The following is a 14,617-nucleotide window of genomic DNA, read 5'->3' as shown; positions in this document are numbered from 1 at the left end:
TGGGCTAAGCCATGCAAAACAGCCGGAATAATCTTTTAAGTTAATGTACAGTAGCCGCAACAGTAGCGCGGTTTCACAGTAGCCGAGCAGACACGCTTAAGTGACAATCTGTGGAAAAACAAGGGGAAAGACTACAGCAGGCAGAGGGTAGAGGAGACCAGGGGTTGCCTTCGGTCAGCTAATCCCCCGGTGTCAGATAAGGGACTGCGCGCACACACTCGTGCTTCGAACACACACACACACACACACACATATATATATACACACAGGAATAACAAGGGGAAGCAATGGACTGTAAATATATACAGTACTTTCACATGATACCCACACGAATAGTCGCACGCAGACTGTACATTAACTCGCTGTCCAACACATGATCCGTGCACCATCTCTCCATTAATGCTAATTCTTCGCTCTGATGTTTACATCTCCCCCACACTCTCTCTCTCTCTCTCTCTCTCTTTCTCTCTCTCTCTCACTCGCACACAAACATGAATAGAGGGTCAGTAGGGTCCATGCGCCTGCCTTGGCACAGGAGAGGACTACAGATGTGAAAGTAGGGAGAGAGCTCACTCTGGGGACAGCTGGAGCCCGTCCAACCTGGGCAAGGGTCAGGGACGCGACTGAGAGAAAGAACACAACCAACATTTGGAGCTCTCCTCTCAGGGCCCGGCCCGCTTGTCAGCCTCGTAAGTCACCCCCCGCCGGGCCCCCGTCCAGCCGAATCTTCTCCAAATACTCCGCAAGCCAATTTGATTATTTTGACTGTTCATTTTCACACCAAATTTAGACAAAGTCTCAGTCCTTCCAACAAAAATATGCATTAAATTGCAAAAAAAACATTGTGTTTGCTTGAGAACACGAGACTTTTAAATCTAAACTACTTGTGACGTTTTCAATTTCCCTCTCATGAAGATGTTAATAAGTGTTTGTGATCAGATAACAATGAACAATCGCTAATTTGCATCCGTAAATGCATGTCCAGGGTCGGACAATGTACACTGTGTTATTTTCTGAGTTGAACAAAACAGTCCAGCAGCCTGCTATAAATATACTCATTCTCTCTATTTGTCAACAATCAAATGAAATAATATTCTTTATATCATCATGCTATAATACCAGCACGTCAAAGTCATTCCCACTAATTATAAATAACTGAAAAACATTCCATTGTCGTTAATGACAAATTTGACAAATGCTTGTTTAGATACTGGAAGCTGTTAAAGTCATATGGGACTGTTGGCAGCATTTTGCTCCACTCAGTGTCATCTTGCATTAAACAAAGTCAACAAACAGTTGTTGGGGCACACAGCATTAAACACTGACTGGAGACAGTTTAGACAGAGCTGTACTGACAGGGGGAGCCGGCCGGGTGAAAAATGAACCATTAGTGCTTTTGTGTATATTCCTATGTACAGTACTGCACAAACCTGAGTGTCTAATGCAAGATGTGTTCTCCATAAGGTAGTGATCTGTGAAAGCCCGACTGATAACATCTTTAACTGAGAATGGCTGCCTGCATGTGTTCGCGAACGCGTGCGCTTTTAGATGTGCGGGTGTGAACGTGCGTTCGTACGTGCATGCATTATCAGCCGCATGAGTGACAGTGCTGGTGTGCAAAGCTCGCATGCAACTTTTCCCTGAATTTCTGTGTCCAGCTTCGTCGGGCCCAAAAGCTGCTGCTGCTGCTGCTGTTGCTGCTGCTGCAGAGCGGCGGTGTGCACTAATCACAGAGTGATTGCCTCACACTTTGCCTATTGAGTTTCCTGCTATCCGGGCCAGCTATGTTGAGGGAAACATGAGCTGCCCTGTGTCCTCTACACCAAACATATGGAGGCACTGCAGAAATACCATGCTCACACAAACAGCCTTGCACATACCCACACACATGCAAACATAAAAGCATCTATATATATATATGTATATATATATAAATATGCACACATGAGCATTAACATGCAACACAGCTCTTACAACTTGCCAACACATGCAAGCATGTAAAAAAAAAAAAAAAAAGAGGTGTTACTTTCAGGAAGAAAACTGCATGGACTTGTGCCACACTTGCGCTTACTGTATGCTTTTTGTTGATTGGCTGCAGTTGAGACAACTCAGATGAGGAATGTGCACTTCTGCCAGATCAGCAAGTCTCTCTCGATCCTTTTACAAAGACAAATGCATGCACACACAGATGCACACACACAGCCTCAGGGCGCTTGGCATTAAGTTGGCATTCTGGACCTCCCAGTGCGTGGCTCTCCATCCCTCTCTACTTGGCTAGCAGGTAACACTGAAACTAAAGCTAACAGGTAGAGATGAAACACACTCCCCCGGCTCTCCAGCGCCTGTTTTAAAACATCCTTTAGAGCAAATAAAGTGAAAACACAGGGTCGGGTAAAATGCGGAGCAAAGCCCGTTTAGGTTGTGTGTAATATGAGGGATTTTGTGATCTTCTAGTGTTAGGTTAATTATTGTTTAAATACCTCACATTCCTCCCAAACTAGTACTTCAAGTACTTAAAGTCTTAATTACAGAGCGTTCATAAGCAGCAGACCGGCCCTGCGCTGCTGTTCTGCAGCAGCCTTCTTGAAAATGAGGATTTAATTACATTTGATTGTTTCTTTTAAAGGCAGGCTGCCAACACACAGAGCAGCAGTTTTACATTTTTTTTTTAATTATTTCGAGTGTCACACCCAGACCTGAACAAATTTCCCTCACTTACACCTTCCACAACGCAATTATTCCCATGATTAAAACAAATTTGCAGCCCCCTTGTGTGAAAAGAATAACCACTGATATTTGAATTACATGCTGTTCATATCAATAATAGCTTATTATTAGGGAATAGCAGCACTTTTTAATTATTAAACCTCCTAAAATTCAGTTTTCCCCTTTTTCCCTGAAGTAGCTTTACGGTCGGAGAAATCATCTTCTTCCACGCCGCCTGACAGTATCATATAAATACGGCTGCAACTAATGATTATTTTCATTATCTTTTAATCTGCTGTTTATTTCCTCGAGCAACAGAAAGTTTATCTATGAAAAACATTATCGTTTAAAACATCCCAAGCTGACAAATTGCTGGTTTTATTCAACCTTTAGTCCAAACCCCAAAGACATTCAAGTTAACTCTCCAATATGACAAAGAAAAGCATCTAAGAGGCTCTATATGTAATATAAATATAAAAATAAATCAATAAAGGCCTGTGCTTTTGAGCCACCATGGGGTTTTTAATAAAAGGTTAAAGAGATTAAATCCATATAGACGGCGAGCATCAGCAAGTGAAGCCTGCAGAGTTGCTTCGGATTAAAAAAAAAAAAAAAAAAGGTCACTTTGCCCCTTTTAGCAGCATTTTGCAGGTGAACTGTGTCTGTGAAGTGCTGCGGTTGATGGGTGAACGTCAGTGTCGTGTTCATACTGAAAGACGGTACCGACGCAGCCCACACAGCCGCAACTACAAAGCCATGGGCCCGAAATGAGCATCGACTCTTTTTTATCGCTTATTTTGATCTGGAATTGAAGCGCTGCGATGATTAGCTGGTTAACCTGTTACTGTAGCTGCCAACTATTTTGATAAATGATCGTTTTGAGTCATTTTTTTTTTGGAAGAAGAAGAGCGTTTCTCTGATTCAGCTTCTTACATGAAACTCTCTGGTTTCTTTAGTCTTCTATGACAGGAAACTGAATATTTTTGGCTTGCGGGCTGTTTGAGGGCGTCATCATTAACATTTTTCACCGTTTTCTGACATTTTAAGGATCAAACAACTAATCGATTAATCGAGAAAATCAACAGATTAATTAATAATGGAAATAATCATTAGTCACAGCCCCGTAGAGCTGCTACAATTAGCCCAAGTCGATTAATCAACTACTTTAAATCATTTTTCAAAGAAAAAAACGCCACAATTCTCCGGTTCCAGCTACTCAAATGTGAATATTTTTTAACTTTCTTATCTTTCATCATTGATAGTAAATGGAAACTCTTCGTGTTTCCGACTGTTGGTCAGAGGAAATGAGACATGTGAAGACGTCATCTTGGGGTTTTCACCATTTGAAAAAGTTAGTTGCAGCCCTATAAATATATATATATATATATATATATATATATATTTATATTTATATATATATATATATATATATATATATATATATATATATATATATATATATATTTATATATATATACACACAAATATCCATTCATAAGTATTCAAAAACCACATGATAAAAGCTCAAAATTCATGTTAATCACAGTTATTGTAAAAAGAAAAACTATATATATATATATAGAGGGAAAAAAAAAATAACGGTCTCAACTGATGAATCAAAGTGACTGGTGTGCCAGCGTGTGTGAGGGTGCAGGAACTGGAGATAATAATCACGAGAAGATGACAAATAACAGGAGATTAATCACAAGCAAGTTTTGGCATCGGAGTCAACAAACTGTCAAAAAGGTGACTCACTATGGGTTTCCTGTTACCAACGTGCCCCTTTCACAAAAAACCGCATCGTTCCCACCTGCCGCTGTAATATAATGGCAGACGATTTCCGCCACCATCATTATTATACCCAAACTACTACTCTCTCTCTCTCTCTCTCTCTCTCTCTCTCTCTCTAACGTGCACACACACACACACACACACACACACACACACACACACAGGAAGGGGACCCAGCTGTTGGTGATTCCTTCAACAGATGCACCGGCCCCGCTCGCCAAGCGGCCCGACTTCACTTTCAATGTCAAAATGCGATATGCACACGAGGAGGGGAAAATACATGTAACCCTCAGCGTACCAATGATTTCCGACTTCAAGGCACTTTTATGTCAGAAAAAGAAAAAGTTTCCTCAAACAAAAAAAAAAAATTTAACAAAAAAAAAAAAAAAAGAAAGAAAGAAAGCTTGGTGGGCAATAACAGAGCAGACACACTTCAAAGAAGCCCAACTAAACTCTGAAGTGATCTTTAACCTCACAGACAGTCATAACATAAACCAAAGTCTAATTCGTCAGACAGGGGAATATCTCACTCTGTCTCGCACACACACACACACACACACACACACACACACACACACACACTTGTTGCCGCAGTGAGAAAAGGTTCTGACTCGACTACTGTGAACGCCAGACATGTGACTAAAATCTGGGGCAACTTCTCCGACTGAGGAGAACAGCTCAGAAGAATCGACCTGCTGTTAAAACCTTAAAGGACAGGTTCCCAATTTCTCAAATCTGTCCTGAAACAAATGATCAGGTGACCAGAGGAGCACTGACACGTCCAAATTAGTCAGATATAGTTAATATCTTTTAAAAATTGTGACTTTTTATCGGAGGGGATGGCCTCCTGACTAATGTTTCAAGGCAGAAAAATTGTGAACCTCTCCTATAATAAAGCTTTTATTCTAAGCCTATTTATAAAAGGCATTACCAGTACAGATATGTTATTAAGATACACAATACTTGCACTGTTATAATAAGGTGCAAGATGCAGCAGAACAAGCACATTCATTCATTCAATCCCCCCGTCGTCTGGAGTTAAGAGGTCTACATGTTTTTATTCTGAGGTCTTTATTTCTGTCTTGTTATTATGCAAAAGTAGGTGTCTGGCGTAAGTTATGGCTTTAAACCCGATCCCAATAAAGCAAACAAACAAACAAACAAACAAACAAAAAAAATATAACGATCAAGAGGTGGAGTTTTGTAAAAGCTTGCCAAACCATCAGGCGTTGGAACGGGTCCATCCGAGTTTCCTCGAGCATGACGGAATACAAAACAGGGAGCAATAAAACTCGCTGCTTTGCTTCTCCGTAGCCAACCTTTTGTTCAGCCCCCCCCCCCCCCAAAAAAAATCAGGGACATCTGAGAGGTATTTAAGCAGCGAAAGAGGAAAAAAAAAAAAGTTTTATTTACAGCAGCAGAGAAGAAGAAGAAAGAAAAGAAAAGCATCAAAGTTACTCTGATGGGGTGTTATAAAAGGGTCAAATCATTCTGACTCTTTTTTTTCTCCCCTTACAGTAGTGAAATGATGACCTGTGTGAACGGTGCATGTCTGAAGAGCACAATAGACGCGCTGGGATTTGGGTCTCTGCCAAAATTGTAATGGTGGGGGTTTTATAAGCATCTCTTTGCTCAAGAGTCATTCATTACCTCAGCAGATAACGTGTAAGATTTGTTCCTTTACATCTTATCACGTGCTGCGTTTTAACACTTAATCATCAGTCACGCTTTCCTCTACCTTAAGGAAGTGCTTTGACTATTTGTCTACTATATATATATATACACACACAACACAGCAAATATGCAGTACTATAAAATGTAGTGTACATACTAGAACTGCGAGCCAAAATACCAAACATTCTCTGCTTCCAGCTTCTCAATTGTGAGGATTTTCTCTCTTTTAAACCATTACAAATTGAACATCTTGGGGTTTTAGAGTGTTAGTCGGACCAAAAAAAAAAAAAAAACCCTTTGAAGATGTAGCCTTGGACTCTAGGAACTTGAAATGGCCATTCTTCCTTATTTTCTGAGGTTTTATTACCCCGGTCATTAATCAATTAAGTGAAAGACTAACTGGCAGTTTAACTGATAATGAAAAGCATCGTTTACAGCCCTGATCTATGTGTGTCTGTATGTTCTGTATGTACAGGCTTACCCAGCACACACCCAATAATCCAACACTGCATCTGCAAAAACAAAACTGTCCTCACTTTAGTGTAAATCTCCAATTATTTTTTTTATTACTTTAATTTTCAATTCCCTCGTCTCTCATGCCCACATACAGTAGAAACCCAACTCATAATCACACACATTAATTCCTCTCGGGAACTCTACGATTATAAACTGATTATCTTCTGCCCCGAGGGCTCAGATACTGAAATTGTTATTGCCAGTTAAATCTCAAATCCACATGAAGGGAATCCCTACGAACGCCAAAAACGCCTCGGTGTTTATGACACAAAAGAAAAAGCAGCAACTTTACTATCGTGGGAATCGCTTGTTTTACATGTCTACAAATGTGTAGTGACTTAATTTTCTATTCCACTGCGTAAATCGCAGCAGCTCTCAGAGAGAGAGAGAGAGAGAGAGAGAGAGAGGGAGAGGGAGTGAAAACAGCTCAGTGCCAGCAAAATGTCCTCCTCGTAAAGTGCTCCGCTTCACCCTGGCAAAAATAAACCTCACGGGCCGCCATGCCAAGTATTCCCGTTGATGAAAAGCCAGTTGTGAGTGGCCCCGGTTGTACCCGGGCAGAGCCAAGATGACTGGTATTAATAAGAGAGAAGTGCGGCTGTGTAAAACAGCCTCACTGCTCTCTCTGGCCAATAAAAGGCCTTTTTTTTTTTTTTTTTGCAAGTTATTATTTTCCCTGGTGATTTTGAAGCTGCTGGAGCAAAGGCTGGCTTAGAGGGCCACAGAGAGGCAGAGAGGCAGAGAAATAGAGAAGACAACCATCGGCATGGAAACCACTGCTCAACAGAAACAACTGAAAAAAAAAAAACACACACCAAAAGAATAAAACGAAACCTAACCTACTACGAGAAGGCGAAAGGGAGGGGAAAACACACAACACCGATAGGAAGCCACAAACTTGGCTGACATCTGATGTCATGTGTCGGCGAGTGTGTTTGTGTGATGTTACAGTATCTCGAAGACAGCAGGACCCCCCAGCGGTCTGTGCGAAGACCGGTGCAGAGCACACTGATAATCTCTTGTCGTGTTCACCATGACAGCATGCTTATCAGCGGTGGGGCTTCACGCGCTCCCTGAATGCAACTCAAAGCAGCGACAGACATCACACTGAAAGGTTAGCCTCATTCTTCTCGGCTAATGAGGTTTGAAGTGGCGGTGAGGACGTACTCGGTCCTCTGCGCGCCAGATATTTCAGCAGGAAACAGCTTGGAATTTCCTTCATGGCGGAGAGGACGGAGATTACACATGACCTATTATTACTCATACATATATAAGTACACATATATATATACACACATCAGCTAATTTGCCCTACTTTTAGAAGAGTCTGATGTTTTTACTTCATTACATCTCATGTGATTGCACATGCGGTCGGTCCCTGCATTCAATTAGGGCTGAAAACGATGAGTTAATAAATAGACATAAAATGATGTTAAAGCATTTTTTGATCCACTTATCACAAGAATGCTAAACATCTGCTGGTTCCAGCTTCTCAAATGTGAGGATTTGCTGCTTTTCTCTGTTTTATAGCATCATACATTGAGTATCTTTGGGTTTCAGATTGTCGGTCAGACACAAAGAAGCGATCTGAAGACATCACCTGGTGCTCAGAGGACCTGTGACGGGCGTGTTTCGACATAATCATCAGATTAATCAATACTGAAAATAATGAAAATTTGACCTTTTGCACCAGAATTAGAACCAGAAGCAACAATTAGTCAATTATAACCATTTTGTTTATTGAATAATTGTTTTACAAATTTTTTTAAAGCAAAAAAATGTTAAATATTCAGTCATTACAGCTTCTCCAAATGAGAGTTTGAAGCTTTTCTGTGTCATACATGATAGTAAAGTGAATATCTTTGGATTTTGGACAGTGGATTGGATGTTTGAATTACAACAAGCATTTTTTTTCTATTTTCTGACATTTTATAGACAAAAAAATGTATCAGTGAGTCAAGAAAACAATCAGCAGACTAATCAATAATGAAATAATAGTTAGTTACTGCCCATATTTATCTTTTTCACCACAAACTGAACATATTACTCTACAGGCAATATGACCTTTGACCTGTTGTTATTGTAACCTTATTACACAACACTTCTAAGCAATAAAATCCAAATCAATGAGTTTGATTTCGGCAGTAGATTTTAAATTATGACAGATTAGTCTGGTAAACGGTATTATAGGTAATGTAAAGTATTCATTCTGAATGTAAACGGAAACCATATCTTGAACCTTTGTTATCACAAAACACACACTGACGGGGGGCAAATTAGGACTCAATCCAATCACGCTAAATTATCTTATTTCCTTATAAACCCTGGCGTGTTCTGTGTTATCCGGCTTATCTCATGGCTACCAAACTTTTACCTTTCTGAACTGAATTATCACTCCATCCGCAGGCTGCCCTGACTAACTGAATTTAGTAGGACAGAAGTGAGAAGTGAAGATGGCTTTCAGTCAGTGTCTGCAGCCCCCCCCCCCCCCCCCGAATAAGCAGGTCATCACAATTTTACTGATGCCTGAACTCTATTAATCAGTATGCATAACGACGTATAGGCATAAACAGACAAAGACGCCTGATGTTCAGTCAGTCATCTGAGCCGTCTCTTCATGCATAAAGAGGCCAATTTACTTGCTCAAGTAAAAATAAACTGCATCAAATATTTCTACACAGAGTGCTCTTTGATACAGACGGTTTTGTTGACAAGATGGATCTAAATGCAGTATGTTGTAAACACAAGCTAAAACTCTACAGTGCCACCGATCTATTAGCCCAGTTTCAGTGCAAAAAAAAAAAAAAACCCATCATGATCAGATGACACTTTGTGGTTGGCTGCACTGGCCCTGGCTGAATAGATCCTATGAACAAACCTACAAGTCTATAGCATATGGGTGCTATAATCTAATTAGTCATAGGCGAAAACACAGGCAACGTAGCGGAGCGCCTTGGGGCCCAGCTTCTATAGATGAGCAGAAGTCAGCTGAGGTCAAACAGAAAGTAAAGGCAATAGAATAACAAGCATGTCCTTCTATTGTAGTCTATTACAGCGGTTACCAAATTAGGGGGCCGGGTCCCTCACACAAGGGGGACAAGATAACAGAACAGAAAATCCTCAAACTTTTGCTATTTTTATTGTGAATCGCTGTCTTTCATCTCCTCGAGCCTCTAAAAGTTATTGAAATAGAACAAAATGAAGACAATGCAACATGTGACAAAGGGGTCGCAGGTAGCATCTGCTTTATTTTAAGGGGTCTCAAGCCAAAAAGGTTGGGAACCACTGGTCTAGGATGTGCATTTATGGAAGAAAAAAAACACAACATGTGATGCTAACTTCTGCTAACCAGCTACAAATAGCACCTTCATTGACTTGTAGTTGTTACTTCCTCTGAGATCGAGATTGTTATGTGTTTGAAAAAGCCAGAAAAATTGAAATCAGGGCAGCAACGTCTTGAGTATATTCAGCTTGACATATGAGCAAACAATGTAGCTTCTCCCTCCGGACAATTACTGCCATGTCGAGGACATTCCTTACAATGATGTGCATCATTCTCACACGTTCCTTCGAAATTGACGGATGGATAAACAAACGTTCTGTATCGTCAAGTCGTTTCAACATCGACCTCCGTTTAAACACCAAAAAATTATTGTGGGAGACAAAAACTAGGAGGAAATGGGAGGCAAATCCTAGGATCAACCCACTAGCCACGCTCTGTTCAGGAATAGCTCTTGACATATTGGCCTACCCAGCATGCCCTCTGCCTCTCTAGACAGCTCTGACATCATTATACAGCAGATACAGACAAGGACATCAGCTGCACACAGCCGAGGTTATATAAGTGAACGCTCTATGTTTCGAAGCATTCGGCGCTGCCCTAACCGACGGGAGTAGGAGGGGATGGAAGCAGACGAGGAGGGTTGCTGTGGGGGGGAGGGGAGGGGAGGAGGAGAGGGGGAGAGAGAGGGTGGGGGGGGGTGGAGGGGGAGAGAAAAGAGAACGAGAAGGAAAAGGAAAAGAAGAGGGAGGCCAGGAAGAAAGGCAGACAGAAACGGGGTCACAAAAAGAGAGAGGCCCGCTGGGGTACTCGCTGCTGGGAGAGACTGAAGAAGGTCACCTCTGGCCCCCTAAAGGAGCCCCAACCAACCCAACAGAGGAGGAGAAGAGAAAAGAGAAGAGAGAAAAGGAGAGAGGAGAAGAGAAGAGAAGAGAAGAGAAGAGAAGAGAGAAAATGTAGACCGGGTCACATGGGGCTACACCCAACCACCTTCTCTGTGTTCTCTCATGTATAATCCTGTTACATCACTCAGTCAGGAGCAAATCCAGCATTTCCTATCCGCCTTCCTACTACACATGGAAAACTATTTACAATAAAAGGGAAAACTGGGGAGGGGGGGGGGGGGGGGTGAAAAAAATATCACCTAAAATTTGGGATGAATTTGTCTATTTGTTACTGATAGAAAACACATCATTTACCCTCTTCACAGCCGACACTTGATCTGTTTAAAACCGTATCCTTAGAGGAAATGTTTATACTTGAACGGTGGATTTGTCCAGAGCTAATAATCAACCCAGGGAGAGAACACTGCGATTTAAACCCATGGCTAATGATTAATGAACATGTGGGCATCTGGGGGCATTACAGTACCAGCTGATATGACTTACATTAGCTTTGTTTCACCCGGTAGCACACTTTTTGTATAAAGTCCCTGCTACAGTTTAAACATTACTAATTATTAATGGTGTATGCAAACTTCCGGGCGCCTTTTATCATTTGAGTGCTTTTGGAGGTATAAACAGGCTTAACTTCATCTGTTGTTTCTAGTTTAATTTCTATAAGATGGTAGATAGAGAAAGGCTGTTTTTTTTACTGTATATACAGTGAAACAGGGCTGTAAACTTTGCTAAAGCTAAAAAGTTTGCCAAGACATCTAAAAGTCTAAATTATTGAAAGCTTTTGCTGTTAGCATATTGATGGGAAATCCATACATCCAGCTATGAAGCAGACTTCTGCGGCCAGCTTTGACATCCTGCTTTTACACTGTCACTCCTTATCAGCGATGGTGCAAGATGCTACTGTGAAAACCAATGCGAGCAAGCATCAGGAGCCTGAGAGGGCTCTGAACAGAGCGGTTACATTGAGTGATTTAATTATTACAGCGCCCTAATGCGGCGATGAAGGCTTCCAAACACACAAACAGCTGCAGATACACTACGCAGAATGTCACCATTATATCCATGATCTGGTTGTGCTCAGTCGTGCAATGAGATTATTTTCACTTGGGGATTTTCACAGTGTCAGCCGTCAGTCAGAGGCTGTGTTTTTTCAAGTGTTTCTTGGCAACAATTAGCATCTCAGTTCCTTTATAGTCAGTGCGTTCATGTCAAGGCAGCTCCCTGGGCAATGTTGTCTTTTGAGCCTTACCCACAAAGTACACCCTATTGTGTTGCGTTGAGCGTCACAGAGTCTATTGTAAACTATATTTCAAGAGATACATGAATTATGTGTTATGATCAAAAAGGATGTATTCCTAAAAAGCAAGAATATGCACGCTGTCTTTAGGTGAGTTTCCCTTTCATTACAGCTTCACCTTAGTTATAATACTTCATCTAGATGTATAGTTTGGTTACAAACACTAGAATAATACCTATATTATTAAATAAAGTGACGGTAAACATTTCAAAAGTCACTTCTACAACATTTCTAGGAGGTAAAGAGGAGGGGAAACCGAATTAGGGTCAGCTAACTGAATCGATAGTGAGTACCAACACACACTAAAAGCTCCCTATAGGAGTATCATGGGTGTATTATAGCTGGTGATCTTTATCGATCAGTCTATCTGCACTCTATCTGTGCACGTGTGCATGCGCGATTGGACTAAGGCGCGCGCCAGAGTGCAGCAGACATAAATCCAAGTTCAGGCCCCAAAGTGCTGCACACACATATGTATATATATATGCATTATATAATTATATACATTTATATACACACCAAAAACAGGACCGTTACCGCCGTGCAGTTATATCCGGCAGTGTTAGCGTTATTATTGACAACAACCGCAAACCAGAGTGATACGTCAACAACATTGTGGCGGAATGGCTGCAGACCAAGAAGATTAGATCCTGCCTCCCGTGCTGTACTGTAACACCGTGTGTACCTTGGCTGCTGATCTGATCTGTCAAACCACCTCCCCCAGGCCACTACTCCGGCTAGCCCCGGCCAAACAACTGCATGCACACCACGCTGTGGACGGGCCGGGTTGAAGCCCGATAACGACACTTACCGTCGGTTACCCCCACGCGGTCAGGACACCAGTACGGCTTGGATATGCGGGCATTAGGCGGAAATGAAGCGGGAGAAGGTCAGCGGGGCTCCTCCGGTTTCTGCACAAGTGTAGCGGCGGCGCTGGATGGCTACACGTCCCCCCCTCTCTCTCTTCTCTTCTCTCTCTCTCTCTCTCTCTCCGAGCCCGGTCCCTCCGCCAAAAGGTGCTGCGCCTCGTACCGTCAAAAATTATCTCCCTCCTTCTTCCTGCAAAAGCTATTGCGTGAAAATGAGTAGTTTGTTGTTTCCCCCCTTTTTTTCCTCTCTTGCTGCTTTCCAATAGCGTTTGGATGGGCTGCAAAGACAGAGGGGGAAAGAACCAAAAAGAAATACTACACGGTCGCTCCTCCCTCTGCTTATGTACAGTACAGTAAGGGCAGTGCTGCTGTGTGACCACTTATTAAAACTATCTACCGCTCTCTACAGGACCACCACTGTAAAGCACAAACTGTACACACACAAACACATGTCGGGACGGTTGAGATGTGAAATGCGGAACATCCTCTGCTTTCCTTATTTATCTACTTCATCACTGCGCTTGAAGCCTACTCCCTCCTCCTCCTCCTCCTTCTCCTCCTCATCCTCCTACTCCTCCTCTTCTTCTTCTTCATCCTCCTCATGCTGCCTTTGGGAAGGACAGATTAGTCCACCTTGATGTTAGGAAGCCTAGATAAGGGATGACAGATTTGGTGATGATGGGACGCGACTGTGGTGTTAAATACTGTAATAACACGTCATCAATAGACTACAAGAGAAACAGGAAAATAACTAATTGTTAATAGAACCGATAATCGATCATTAGATCTCTCATGATTGGATTCAGTGTTGTCAAGTCTTTCTTTGAATGATAATAAAACTGTGATTAGTGCTGAAATAATTTGCCAATTAAACGATTATTGAATAGAGAGTTGAGTTAAATTGTATTGGGGTTATACATAGTATTTGGATATTTGTTTATAAATTGTAAATATGAGTTTATGGATGAGTAGTTGAGAGAGAGGTAGAAATAAATAAGTGTATACTTCTTCCCCCTCCTTTTCAAACATGTCATTAATTTGTGTTGTTTATGAGAATTTGTTTATCGAGTTTGTTGTCTATGTCTTGTTTATTTAATTTTATTGTTATTCTGGATTTGTTTTTATCTGTTTCTTTAATTTTTACATGTTCGAAATAAAAAAAATACTTTAAAAAAGAGGTAAAATTAACAATTAGCCTATTATGATGATACATTAATCTTCCATCCTTCATTCTCTATAACTATGCCCAATCTTGTTCTGTACATTCTACTTGTGCTCAATAAAAAATAATAATAATACATAAATCAACTAAGTACTTTATTCCGACTAATGAAATATGACAACTTTCTGTTTCTCTCTCTCTCTCTCTCTCTCTCTCTCTCTCTCTCTCTATATATATATATATATATATATATATATATATATATATATATATATATATATATATATATAGGACAAATCAAGTATGATTTTTTTTTTTCATTAATCAATGAATTGTTTAGTCTCTATGTTTGTAAATAGTGAAAAACACCAATAAAAAATCCCCAGAGCTCACAAAGAACATCACTGTCTAACCAGCACCCAA

General features: G+C 41.0%; 1 long non-coding RNA gene across 1 annotated transcript in view; it reads right to left on the bottom strand.

Annotated features, from left to right (window-relative positions):
* Positions 1-14,049, bottom strand: part of LOC121887611 — a 115,332-nt gene extending 101,283 nt beyond the window's left edge. Inside the window, exon 1 of the long non-coding RNA XR_006093005.1 lies at positions 12,975-14,049. This is a non-coding gene — a long non-coding RNA (uncharacterized LOC121887611). The remainder of the gene's footprint in view (positions 1-12,974) is intronic.
* Positions 14,050-14,617: the final 568 nt, after the last annotated feature.

The sequence above is a fragment of the Thunnus maccoyii genome, chromosome 20, assembly GCF_910596095.1.
Source record: "Thunnus maccoyii chromosome 20, fThuMac1.1, whole genome shotgun sequence".
NCBI lineage: Eukaryota > Metazoa > Chordata > Actinopteri > Scombriformes > Scombridae > Thunnus > Thunnus maccoyii.
Note: the sequence above shows the minus strand (reverse complement) of the source record. Positions and strands in the feature narration are given on the sequence as shown.